Source organism: Pristiophorus japonicus, chromosome 1 (genome assembly GCF_044704955.1).
Source record: "Pristiophorus japonicus isolate sPriJap1 chromosome 1, sPriJap1.hap1, whole genome shotgun sequence".
NCBI lineage: Eukaryota > Metazoa > Chordata > Chondrichthyes > Pristiophoridae > Pristiophorus > Pristiophorus japonicus.
This window is the reverse complement of record NC_091977.1, coordinates 476,634,222-476,646,480: the sequence shown is the minus strand read 5'-3', so window position 1 is coordinate 476,646,480 and position 12,259 is coordinate 476,634,222. Positions and strand designations below refer to the sequence as shown.

General features: G+C 49.4%; 10 non-coding genes across 10 annotated transcripts; all 10 read right to left on the bottom strand.

Moving 5' to 3' along the window:
• Positions 1 to 402: 402 nt before the first annotated feature.
• On the bottom strand, positions 403 to 475 carry trnar-acg (transfer RNA arginine (anticodon ACG)). The gene has a single exon. It is a non-coding gene; the product is annotated as a tRNA-Arg (tRNA).
• A 1,146-nt stretch (positions 476 to 1,621) lies between these two features.
• On the bottom strand, positions 1,622 to 1,694 carry trnar-acg (transfer RNA arginine (anticodon ACG)). The gene has a single exon. It is a non-coding gene; the product is annotated as a tRNA-Arg (tRNA).
• A 1,163-nt stretch (positions 1,695 to 2,857) lies between these two features.
• trnar-acg (transfer RNA arginine (anticodon ACG)) lies at positions 2,858 to 2,930 on the bottom strand. Its single transcript has one exon. It is a non-coding gene; the product is annotated as a tRNA-Arg (tRNA).
• A 1,163-nt stretch (positions 2,931 to 4,093) lies between these two features.
• On the bottom strand, positions 4,094 to 4,166 carry trnac-aca (transfer RNA cysteine (anticodon ACA)). The gene has a single exon. It is a non-coding gene; the product is annotated as a tRNA-Cys (tRNA).
• A 1,146-nt stretch (positions 4,167 to 5,312) lies between these two features.
• trnar-acg (transfer RNA arginine (anticodon ACG)) lies at positions 5,313 to 5,385 on the bottom strand. The gene has a single exon. It is a non-coding gene; the product is annotated as a tRNA-Arg (tRNA).
• Positions 5,386 to 6,548: 1,163 nt separating this feature from the next.
• On the bottom strand, positions 6,549 to 6,621 carry trnar-acg (transfer RNA arginine (anticodon ACG)). Its single transcript has one exon. It is a non-coding gene; the product is annotated as a tRNA-Arg (tRNA).
• Positions 6,622 to 7,767: 1,146 nt separating this feature from the next.
• trnar-acg (transfer RNA arginine (anticodon ACG)) lies at positions 7,768 to 7,840 on the bottom strand. The gene has a single exon. It is a non-coding gene; the product is annotated as a tRNA-Arg (tRNA).
• Positions 7,841 to 8,986: 1,146 nt separating this feature from the next.
• trnar-acg (transfer RNA arginine (anticodon ACG)) lies at positions 8,987 to 9,059 on the bottom strand. The gene has a single exon. It is a non-coding gene; the product is annotated as a tRNA-Arg (tRNA).
• Positions 9,060 to 10,222: 1,163 nt separating this feature from the next.
• On the bottom strand, positions 10,223 to 10,295 carry trnar-acg (transfer RNA arginine (anticodon ACG)). Its single transcript has one exon. It is a non-coding gene; the product is annotated as a tRNA-Arg (tRNA).
• Positions 10,296 to 11,445: 1,150 nt separating this feature from the next.
• trnar-acg (transfer RNA arginine (anticodon ACG)) lies at positions 11,446 to 11,518 on the bottom strand. Its single transcript has one exon. It is a non-coding gene; the product is annotated as a tRNA-Arg (tRNA).
• Between the last annotated feature and the right edge of the window lie 741 nt (positions 11,519 to 12,259).

Below are 12,259 nucleotides of genomic sequence, written 5' to 3'. Positions count from 1 at the left end.
TTGCTCAAATGGGAGAGCGCTTACTTTGCATGTGTGAGGCAGTGGGATCAATGCCTGCATTCTCCACTGTTCTTTTGGCTCAGTTAATAGTTCAGACACAAGAGTTGTGTCAGGTGTGGGTGAGCCCATCTGCTTCTGAAGGTCACCGCAGGCTGAGGGACATCAAATCCTTTGGTGTGCTGTCGCAGCAAAACTTCTCGATTTTTGCATGCATGCAGCTGAAATGGAAAGAAAGAAAAAGATCTTTACAAGTATCAATGCCTTTTCTAAGGATTGAATTCAGGACCTTCAGATTATGAGACTGACGTGCTGCCTACTGCACTAAGAAGGTACTTCCCAGTTTAAGAGCTGGACAGTTTGACCAAATATGTTCGCTTACGTGGCAAAGATTGCAAAAATACTCGAGCCAGGTAGGAGTCGAACCTACAATCTTCTGATCCGTAGTCAGACGCGTTATCCATTGCGCCACTGGCCCAGTCTGTGAAAAATAGCTGCGACATCAGCAGGTGCACAGGACGGGCAGATTACAAGGCATGAGGCAGACAATCACCAAAGAGAGGCACCTCTGTCGCATCCCTTCGATTCACAGGTGGGAGAGCGGAGCAGTGCAGTAGAAAACAAAGCAAAGCAAAGTCGTGCTTAGGTAGTTGGTTGCACTCCGGCTTGAAGCAGTGAGCATTCTTTTGAAGTATGTATGTGTGTGGTAAGTGGCAATTCGCTGAAGGCAGAGCTCTTAATATGACGAGCAGTTTACAGCTGAACATGTTGCAGCTGAGGCACAGGACAGTGCCTTCGCCGTTTTGCTTGAACACTTGCATCTGTGTGTCAGCAGGGAGTGCCTTTGAGCAGCAATGCATGAAAAGAGGCAGCACTTTCTTTCAGGCAAAGCCTCAGGCAATAGAATCATCTGTCCATCAGTCAGACAGGCCTCTCGCTTGCTCCCTCACGCTCGTGGCGGCTGCGACGTTACGCTCAACTCGCTTCCCTTCCGCAGGCTCGAGCTCTTCTTGGCGTCTTTCACCATATCCGTGGCTTCCAGTCCTGCCCTTGCTCGCTTGCTATTGCTCAGTAACGTCGATTGGAGCAAAGCATGAAAAGTGTTCAGGGAGCAGGCCAACCTGAAGCAGGAGATTTCTGCTGGTCGTGGAAGCGAGCAGGCAAGTGATAAGGGGCGAGTCAGATGCAAACTGGGAGCTAATACCAGATGTGAATGGGGAATTTGCTCAAATGGGAGAGCGCTTACTTTGCATGTGTGAGGCAGTGGGATCAATGCCTGCATTCTCCACTGTTCTTTTGGCTCAGTTAATAGTTCAGACACAAGAGTTGTGTCAGGTGTGGGTGAGCCCATCTGCTTCTGAAGGTCACCGCAGGCTGAGGGACATCAAATCCTTTGGTGTGCTGTCGCAGCAAAACTTCTCGATTTTTGCATGCATGCAGCTGAAATGGAAAGAAAGAAAAACATCTTCACAAGTATCAATGCCTTTTCTAAGGATTGAATTCAGGACCTTCAGATTATGAGACTGACGTGCTGCCTACTGCACTAAGAAGGTACTTCCCAGTTTAAGAGCTGGACAGTTTGACCAAATATGTTCGCTTACGTGGCAAAGATTGCAAAAATACTCGAGCCAGGTAGGAGTCGAACCTACAATCTTCTGATCCGTAGTCAGACGCGTTATCCATTGCGCCACTGGCCCAGTCTGTGAAAAATAGCTGCGACATCAGCAGGTGCACAGGACGGGCAGATTACAAGGCATGAGGCAGACAATCACCAAAGAGAGGCACCTCTGTCGCATCCCTTCGATTCACAGGTGGGAGAGCGGAGCAGTGCAGTAGAAAACAAAGCAAAGCAAAGTCGTGCTTAGGTAGTTGGTTGCACTCCGGCTTGAAGCAGTGAGCATTCTTTTGAAGTATGTATGTGTGTGGTAAGTGGCAATTCGCTGAAGGCAGAGCTCTTAATATGACGAGCAGTTTACAGCTGAACATGTTGCAGCTGAGGCACAGGACAGTGCCTTCGCCGTTTTGCTTGAACACTTGCATCTGTGTGTCAGCAGGGAGTGCCTTTGAGCAGCAATGCATGAAAAGAGGCAGCACTTTCTTTCAGGCAAAGCCTCAGGCAATAGAATCATCTGTCCATCAGTCAGACAGGCCTCTCGCTTGCTCCCTCACGCTCGTGGCGGCTGCGACGTTACGCTCAACTCGCTTCCCTTCCGCAGGCTCGAGCTCTTCTTGGCGTCTTTCACCATATCCGTGGCTTCCAGTCCTGCCCTTGCTCGCTTGCTATTGCTCAGTAACGTCGATTGGAGCAAAGCATGAAAAGTGTTCAGGGAGCAGGCCAACCTGAAGCAGGAGATTTCTGCTGGTCGTGGAAGCGAGCAGGCAAGTGATAAGGGGCGAGTCAGATGCAAACTGGGAGCTAATACCAGATGTGAATGGGGAATTTGCTCAAATGGGAGAGCGCTTACTTTGCATGTGTGAGGCAGTGGGATCAATGCCTGCATTCTCCACTGTTCTTTTGGCTCAGTTAATAGTTCAGACACAAGAGTTGTGTCAGGTGTGGGTGAGCCCATCTGCTTCTGAAGGTCACCGCAGGCTGAGGGACATCAAATCCTTTGGTGTGCTGTCGCAGCAAAACTTCTCGATTTTTGCATGCATGCAGCTGAAATGGAAAGAAAGAAAAACATCTTTACAAGTATCAATGCCTTTTCTAAGGATTGAATTCAGGACCTTCAGATTATGAGACTGACGTGCTGCCTACTGCACTAAGAAGGTACTTCCCAGTTTAAGAGCTGGACAGTTTGACCAAATATGTTCGCTTACGTGGCATCCAAAGCCATAATGCAAAGATTGCAAAAATACTCGAGCCAGGTAGGAGTCGAACCTACAATCTTCTGATCCGTAGTCAGACGCGTTATCCATTGCGCCACTGGCCCAGTCTGTGAAAACTAGCTGCGACATCAGCAGGTGCACAGGACGGGCAGATTACAAGGCATGAGGCAGACAATCACCAAAGAGAGGCACCTCTGTCGCATCCCTTCGATTCACAGGTGGGAGAGCGGAGCAGTGCAGTAGAAAACAAAGCAAAGCAAAGTCGTGCTTAGGTAGTTGGTTGCACTCCGGCTTGAAGCAGTGAGCATTCTTTTGAAGTATGTATGTGTGTGGTAAGTGGCAATTCGTTGAAGGCAGAGCTCTTAATATGACGAGCAGTTTACAGCTGAACATGTTGCAGCTGAGGCACAGGACAGTGCCTTCGCCGTTTTGCTTGAACACTTGCATCTGTGTGTCAGCAGGGAGTGCCTTTGAGCAGCAATGCATGAAAAGAGGCAGCACTTTCTTTCAGGCAAAGCCTCAGGCAATAGAATCATCTGTCCATCAGTCAGACAGGCCTCTCGCTTGCTCCCTCACGCTCGTGGCGGCTGCGACGTTACGCTCAACTCGCTTCCCTTCCGCAGGCTCGAGCTCTTCTTGGCGTCTTTCACCATATCCGTGGCTTCCAGTCCTGCCCTTGCTCGCTTGCTATTGCTCAGTAACGTCGATTGGAGCAAAGCATGAAAAGTGTTCAGGGAGCAGGCCAACCTGAAGCAGGAGATTTCTGCTGGTCGTGGAAGCGAGCAGGCAAGTGATAAGGGGCGAGTCAGATGCAAACTGGGAGCTAATACCAGATGTGAATGGGGAATTTGCTCAAATGGGAGAGCGCTTACTTTGCATGTGTGAGGCAGTGGGATCAATGCCTGCATTCTCCACTGTTCTTTTGGCTCAGTTAATAGTTCAGACACAAGAGTTGTGTCAGGTGTGGGTGAGCCCATCTGCTTCTGAAGGTCACCGCAGGCTGAGGGACATCAAATCCTTTGGTGTGCTGTCGCAGCAAAACTTCTCGATTTTTGCATGCATGCAGCTGAAATGGAAAGAAAGAAAAACATCTTTACAAGTATCAATGCCTTTTCTAAGGATTGAATTCAGGACCTTTAGATTATGAGACTGACGTGCTGCCTACTGCACTAAGAAGGTACTTCCCAGTTTAAGAGCTGGACAGTTTGACCAAATATGTTCGCTTACGTGGCATCCAAAGCCATAATGCAAAGATTGCAAAAATACTCGAGCCAGGTAGGAGTCGAACCTACAATCTTCTGATCTGTAGTCAGACGCGTTATCCATTGCGCCACTGGCCCAGTCTGTGAAAAATAGCTGCGACATCAGCAGGTGCACAGGACGGGCAGATTACAAGGCATGAGGCAGACAATCACCAAAGAGAGGCACCTCTGTCGCATCCCTTCGATTCACAGGTGGGAGAGCGGAGCAGTGCAGTAGAAAACAAAGCAAAGCAAAGTCGTGCTTAGGTAGTTGGTTGCACTCCGGCTTGAAGCAGTGAGCATTCTTTTGAAGTATGTATGTGTGTGGTAAGTGGCAATTCGTTGAAGGCAGAGCTCTTAATATGACGAGCAGTTTACAGCTGAACATGTTGCAGCTGAGGCACAGGACAGTGCCTTCGCCGTTTTGCTTGAACACTTGCATCTGTGTGTCAGCAGGGAGTGCCTTTGAGCAGCAATGCATGAAAAGAGGCAGCACTTTCTTTCAGGCAAAGCCTCAGGCAATAGAATTATCTGTCCATCAGTCAGACAGGCCTCTCGCTTGCTCCCTCACGCTCGTGGCGGCTGCGACGTTACGCTCAACTCGCTTCCCTTCCGCAGGCTCGAGCTCTTCTTGGCGTCTTTCACCATATCCGTGGCTTCCAGTCCTGCCCTTGCTCGCTTGCTATTGCTCAGTAACGTCGATTGGAGCAAAGCATGAAAAGTGTTCAGGGAGCAGGCCAACCTGAAGCAGGAGATTTCTGCTGGTCGTGGAAGCGAGCAGGCAAGTGATAAGGGGCGAGTCAGATGCAAACTGGGAGCTAATACCAGATGTGAATGGGGAATTTGCTCAAATGGGAGAGCGCTTACTTTGCATGTGTGAGGCAGTGGGATCAATGCCTGCATTCTCCACTGTTCTTTTGGCTCAGTTAATAGTTCAGACACAAGAGTTGTGTCAGGTGTGGGTGAGCCCATCTGCTTCTGAAGGTCACCGCAGGCTGAGGGACATCAAATCCTTTGGTGTGCTGTCGCAGCAAAACTTCTCGATTTTTGCATGCATGCAGCTGAAATGGAAAGAAAGAAAAACATCTTTACAAGTATCAATGCCTTTTCTAAGGATTGAATTCAGGACCTTCAGATTATGAGACTGACGTGCTGCCTACTGCACTAAGAAGGTACTTCCCAGTTTAAGAGCTGGACAGTTTGACCAAATATGTTCGCTTACGTGGCAAAGATTGCAAAAATACTCGAGCCAGGTAGGAGTCGAACCTACAATCTTCTGATCCGTAGTCAGACGCGTTATCCATTGCGCCACTGGCCCAGTCTGTGAAAACTAGCTGCGACATCAGCAGGTGCACAGGACGGGCAGATTACAAGGCATGAGGCAGACAATCACCAAAGAGAGGCACCTCTGTCGCATCCCTTCGATTCACAGGTGGGAGAGCGGAGCAGTGCAGTAGAAAACAAAGCAAAGCAAAGTCGTGCTTAGGTAGTTGGTTGCACTCCGGCTTGAAGCAGTGAGCATTCTTTTGAAGTATGTATGTGTGTGGTAAGTGGCAATTCGTTGAAGGCAGAGCTCTTAATATGACGAGCAGTTTACAGCTGAACATGTTGCAGCTGAGGCACAGGACAGTGCCTTCGCCGTTTTGCTTGAACACTTGCATCTGTGTGTCAGCAGGGAGTGCCTTTGAGCAGCAATGCATGAAAAGAGGCAGCACTTTCTTTCAGGCAAAGCCTCAGGCAATAGAATTATCTGTCCATCAGTCAGACAGGCCTCTCGCTTGCTCCCTCACGCTCGTGGCGGCTGCGACGTTACGCTCAACTCGCTTCCCTTCCGCAGGCTCGAGCTCTTCTTGGCGTCTTTCACCATATCCGTGGCTTCCAGTCCTGCCCTTGCTCGCTTGCTATTGCTCAGTAACGTCGATTGGAGCAAAGCATGAAAAGTGTTCAGGGAGCAGGCCAACCTGAAGCAGGAGATTTCTGCTGGTCGTGGAAGCGAGCAGGCAAGTGATAAGGGGCGAGTCAGATGCAAACTGGGAGCTAATACCAGATGTGAATGGGGAATTTGCTCAAATGGGAGAGTGCTTACTTTGCACGTGTGAGGCAGTGGGATCAATGCCTGCATTCTCCACTGTTCTTTTGGCTCAGTTAATAGTTCAGACACAAGAGTTGTGTCAGGTGTGGGTGAGCCCATCTGCTTCTGAAGGTCACCGCAGGCTGAGGGACATCAAATCCTTTGGTGTGCTGTCGCAGCAAAACTTCTCGATTTTTGCATGCATGCAGCTGAAATGGAAAGAAGGAAAAACATCTTTACAAGTATCAATACCTTTTCTAAGGATTGAACTCAGGACCTTCAGATTATGAGACTGACGTGCTGCCTACTGCACTAAGAAGGTACTTACCAGTTTAAGAGCTGGACAGTTTGACCAAATATGTTCGCTTACGTGGCATCCAAAGCCATAATGCAAAGATTGCAAAAATACTCGAGCCAGGTAGGAGTCGAACCTACAATCTTCTGATCCGTAGTCAGACGCGTTATCCATTGCGCCACTGGCCCAGTCTGTGAAAAATAGCTGCGACATCAGCAGGTGCACAGGACGGGCAGATTACAAGGCATGAGGCAGACAATCACCAAAGAGAGGCACCTCTGTCGCATCCCTTCGATTCACAGGTGGGAGAGCGGAGCAGTGCAGTAGAAAACAAAGCAAAGCAAAGTCGTGCTTAGGTAGTTGGTTGCACGCCGGCTTGAAGCAGTGAGCATTCTTTTGAAGTATGTATGTGCGTGGTAAGTGGCAATTCGTTGAAGGCAGAGCTCTTAATATGACGAGCAGTTTACAGCTGAACATGTTGCAGCTGAGGCACAGGACAGTGCCGTCGCCGTTTTGCTTGAACACTTGCATCTGTGTGTCAGCAGGGAGTGCCTTTGAGCAGCAATGCATGAAAAGAGGCAGCACTTTCTTTCAGGCAAAGCCTCAGGCAATAGAATCATCTGTCCATCAGTCAGACAGGCCTCTCGCTTGCTCCCTCACGCTCGTGGCGGCTGCGACGTTACGCTCAACTCGCTTCCCTTCCGCAGGCTCGAGCTCTTCTTGGCGTCTTTCACCATATCCGTGGCTTCCAGTCCTGCCCTTGCTCGCTTGCTATTGCTCAGTAACGTCGATTGGAGCAAAGCATGAAAAGTGTTCAGGGAGCAGGCCAACCTGAAGCAGGAGATTTCTGCTGGTCGTGGAAGCGAGCAGGCAAGTGATAAGGGGCGAGTCAGATGCAAACTGGGAGCTAATACCAGATGTGAATGGGGAATTTGCTCAAATGGGAGAGCGCTTACTTTGCATGTGTGAGGCAGTGGGATCAATGCCTGCATTCTCCACTGTTCTTTTGGCTCAGTTAATAGTTCAGACACAAGAGTTGTGTCAGGTGTGGGTGAGCCCATCTGCTTCTGAAGGTCACCGCAGGCTGAGGGACATCAAATCCTTTGGTGTGCTGTCGCAGCAAAACTTCTCGATTTTTGCATGCATGCAGCTGAAATGGAAAGAAAGAAAAACATCTTTACAAGTATCAATGCCTTTTCTAAGGATTGAATTCAGGACCTTCAGATTATGAGACTGACGTGCTGCCTACTGCACTAAGAAGGTACTTCCCAGTTTAAGAGCTGGACAGTTTGACCAAATATGTTCGCTTACGTGGCAAAGATTGCAAAAATACTCGAGCCAGGTAGGAGTCGAACCTACAATCTTCTGATCCGTAGTCAGACGCGTTATCCATTGCGCCACTGGCCCATTCTGTGAAAAATAGCTGCGACATCAGCAGGTGCACAGGACGGGCAGATTACAAGGCATGAGGCAGACAATCACCAAAGAGAGGCACCTCTGTCGCATCCCTTCGATTCACAGGTGGGAGAGCGGAGCAGTGCAGTAGAAAACAAAGCAAAGCAAAGTCGTGCTTAGGTAGTTGGTTGCACTCCGGCTTGAAGCAGTGAGCATTCTTTTGAAGTATGTATGTGTGTGGTAAGTGGCAATTCGTTGAAGGCAGAGCTCTTAATATGACGAGCAGTTTACAGCTGAACATGTTGCAGCTGAGGCACAGGACAGTGCCTTCGCCGTTTTGCTTGAACACTTGCATCTGTGTGTCAGCAGGGAGTGCCTTTGAGCAGCAATGCATGAAAAGAGGCAGCACTTTCTTTCAGGCAAAGCCTCAGGCAATAGAATCATCTGTCCATCAGTCAGACAGGCCTCTCGCTTGCTCCCTCACGCTCGTGGCGGCTGCGACGTTACGCTCAACTCGCTTCCCTTCCGCAGGCTCGAGCTCTTCTTGGCGTCTTTCACCATATCCGTGGCTTCCAGTCCTGCCCTTGCTCGCTTGCTATTGCTCAGTAACGTCGATTGGAGCAAAGCATGAAAAGTGTTCAGGGAGCAGGCCAACCTGAAGCAGGAGATTTCTGCTGGTCGTGGAAGCGAGCAGGCAAGTGATAAGGGGCGAGTCAGATGCAAACTGGGAGCTAATACCAGATGTGAATGGGGAATTTGCTCAAATGGGAGAGCGCTTACTTTGCATGTGTGAGGCAGTGGGATCAATGCCTGCATTCTCCACTGTTCTTTTGGCTCAGTTAATAGTTCAGACACAAGAGTTGTGTCAGGTGTGGGTGAGCCCATCTGCTTCTGAAGGTCACCGCAGGCTCAGGGACATCAAATCCTTTGGTGTGCTGTCGCAGCAAAACTTCTCGATTTTTGCATGCATGCAGCTGAAATGGAAAGAAAGAAAAACATCTTTACAAGTATCAATGCCTTTTCTAAGGATTGAATTCAGGACCTTCAGATTATGAGACTGACGTGCTGCCTACTGCACTAAGAAGGTACTTCCCAGTTTAAGAGCTGGACAGTTTGACCAAATATGTTCGCTTACGTGGCAAAGATTGCAAAAATACTCGAGCCAGGTAGGAGTCGAACCTACAATCTTCTGATCCGTAGTCAGACACGTTATCCATTGCGCCACTGGCCCAGTCTGTGAAAACTAGCTGCGACATCAGCAGGTGCACAGGACGGGCAGATTACAAGGCATGAGGCAGACAATCACCAAAGAGAGGCACCTCTGTCGCATCCCTTCGATTCACAGGTGGGAGAGCGGAGCAGTGCAGTAGAAAACAAAGCAAAGCAAAGTCGTGCTTAGGTAGTTGGTTGCACTCCGGCTTGAAGCAGTGAGCATTCTTTTGAAGTATGTATGTGTGTGGTAAGTGGCAATTCGTTGAAGGCAGAGCTCTTAATATGACGAGCAGTTTACAGCTGAACATGTTGCAGCTGAGGCACAGGACAGTGCCTTCGCCGTTTTGCTTGAACACTTGCATCTGTGTGTCAGCAGGGAGTGCCTTTGAGCAGCAATGCATGAAAAGAGGCAGCACTTTCTTTCAGGCAAAGCCTCAGGCAATAGAATCATCTGTCCATCAGTCAGACAGGCCTCTCGCTTGCTCCCTCACGTTCGTGGCAGCTGCGACGTTACGCTCAACTCGTTTCCCTTCCGCAGGCTCGAGCTCTTCTTGGCGTCTTTCACCATATCCGTGGCTTCCAGTCCTGCCCTTGCTCGCTTGCTATTGCTCAGTAACGTCGATTGGAGCAAAGCATGAAAAGTGTTCAGGGAGCAGGCCAACCTGAAGCAGGAGATTTCTGCTGGTCGTGGAAGCGAGCAGGCAAGTGATAAGGGGCGAGTCAGATGCAAACTGGGAGCTAATACCAGATGTGAATGGGGAATTTGCTCAAATGGGAGAGCGCTTACTTTGCATGTGTGAGGCAGTGGGATCAATGCCTGCATTCTCCACTGTTCTTTTGGCTCAGTTAATAGTTCAGACACAAGAGTTGTGTCAGGTGTGGGTGAGCCCATCTGCTTCTGAAGGTCACCGCAGGCTGAGGGACATCAAATCCTTTGGTGTGCTGTCGCAGCAAAACTTCTCGATTTTTGCATGCATGCAGCTGAAATGGAAAGAAGGAAAAACATCTTTACAAGTATCAATGCCTTTTCTAAGGATTGAATTCAGGACCCTCAGATTATGAGACTGACGTGCTGCCTACTGCACTAAGAAGGTACTTACCAGTTTAAGAGCTGGAAAGTTTGACCAAATATGTTCGCTTACGTGGCATCCAAAGCCATAATGCAAAGATTGCAAAAATACTCGAGCCAGGTAGGAGTCGAATCTACAATCTTCTGATCCGTAGTCAGACGCGTTATCCATTGCGCCACTGGCCCAGTCTGTGAAAAATAGCTGCGACATCAGCAGGTGCACAGGACGGGCAGATTACAAGGCATGAGGCAGACAATCACCAAAGAGAGGCACCTCTGTCGCATCCCTTCGATTCACAGGTGGGAGAGCGGAGCAGTGCAGTAGAAAACAAAGCAAAGCAAAGTCGTGCTTAGGTAGTTGGTTGCACTCCGGCTTGAAGCAGTGAGCATTCTTTTGAAGTATGTATGTGTGTGGTAAGTGGCAATTCGCTGAAGGCAGAGCTCTTAATATGACGAGCAGTTTACAGCTGAACATGTTGCAGCTGAGGCACAGGACAGTGCCTTCGCCGTTTTGCTTGAACACTTGCATCTGTGTGTCAGCAGGGAGTGCCTTTGAGCAGCAATGCATGAAAAGAGGCAGCACTTTCTTTCAGGCAAAGCCTCAGGCAATAGAATCATCTGTCCATCAGTCAGACAGGCCTCTCGCTTGCTCCCTCACGCTCGTGGCGGCTCAACTCGCTTCCCTTCCGCAGGCTCGAGCTCTTCTTGGCGTCTTTCACCATATCCGTGGCTTCCAGTCCTGCCCTTGCTCGCTTGCTATTGCTCAGTAACGTCGATTGGAGCAAAGCATGAAAAGTGTTCAGGGAGCAGGCCAACCTGAAGCAGGAGATTTCTGCTGGTCGTGGAAGCGAGCAGGCAAGTGATAAGGGGCGAGTCAGATGCAAACTGGGAGCTAATACCAGATGTGAATGGGGAATTTGCTCAAATGGGAGAGCGCTTACTTTGCATGTGTGAGGCAGTGGGATCAATGCCTGCATTCTCCACTGTTCTTTTGGCTCAGTTAATAGTTCAGACACAAGAGTTGTGTCAGGTGTGGGTGAGCCCATCTGCTTCTGAAAGTCACCGCAGGCTGAGGGACATCAAATCCTTTGGTGTGCTGTCGCAGCAAAACTTCTCGATTTTTGCATGCATGCAGCTGAAATGGAAAGAAGGAAAAACATCTTTACAAGTATCAATGCCTTTTCTAAGGATTGAACTCAGGACCTTCAGATTATGAGACTGACGTGCTGCCTACTGCACTAAGAAGGTACTTCCCAGTTTAAGAGCTGGACAGTTTGACCAAATATGTTCGCTTACGTGGCATCCAAAGCCATAATGCAAAGATTGCAAAAATACTCGAGCCAGATAGGAGTCGAACCTACAATCTTCTGATCCGTAGTCAGACGCGTTATCCATTGCGCCACTGGCCCAGTCTGTGAAAACTAGCTGCGACATCAGCAGGTGCACAGGACGGGCAGATTACAAGGCATGAGGCAGACAATCACCAAAGAGAGGCACCTCTGTCGCATCCCTTCGATTCACAGGTGGGAGAGCGCAGCAGTGCAGTAGAAAACAAAGCAAAGCAAAGTCGTGCTTAGGTAGTTGGTTGCACTCCGGCTTGAAGCAGTGAGCATTCTTTTGAAGTATGTATGTGTGTGGTAAGTGGCAATTCGTTGAAGGCAGAGCTCTTAATATGACGAGCAGTTTACAGCTGAACATGTTGCAGCTGAGGCACAGGACAGTGCCTTCGCCGTTTTGCTTGAACACTTGCATCTGTGTGTCAGCAGGGAGTGCCTTTGAGCAGCAATGCATGAAAAGAGGCAGCACTTTCTTTCAGGCAAAGCCTCAGGCAATAGAATCATCTGTCCATCAGTCAGACAGGCCTCTCGCTTGCTCCCTCACGCTCGTGGCGGCTCAACTCGCTTCCCTTCCGCAGGCTCGAGCTCTTCTTGGCGTCTTTCACCATATCCGTGGCTTCCAGTCCTGCCCTTGCTCGCTTGCTATTGCTCAGTAACGTCGATTGGAGCAAAGCATGAAAAGTGTTCAGGGAGCAGGCCAACCTGAAGCAGGAGATTTCTGCTGGTCGTGGAAGCGAGGAGGCAAGTGATAAGGGGCGAGTCAGATGCAAACTGGGAGCTAATACCAGATGTGAATGGGGAATTTGCTCAAAT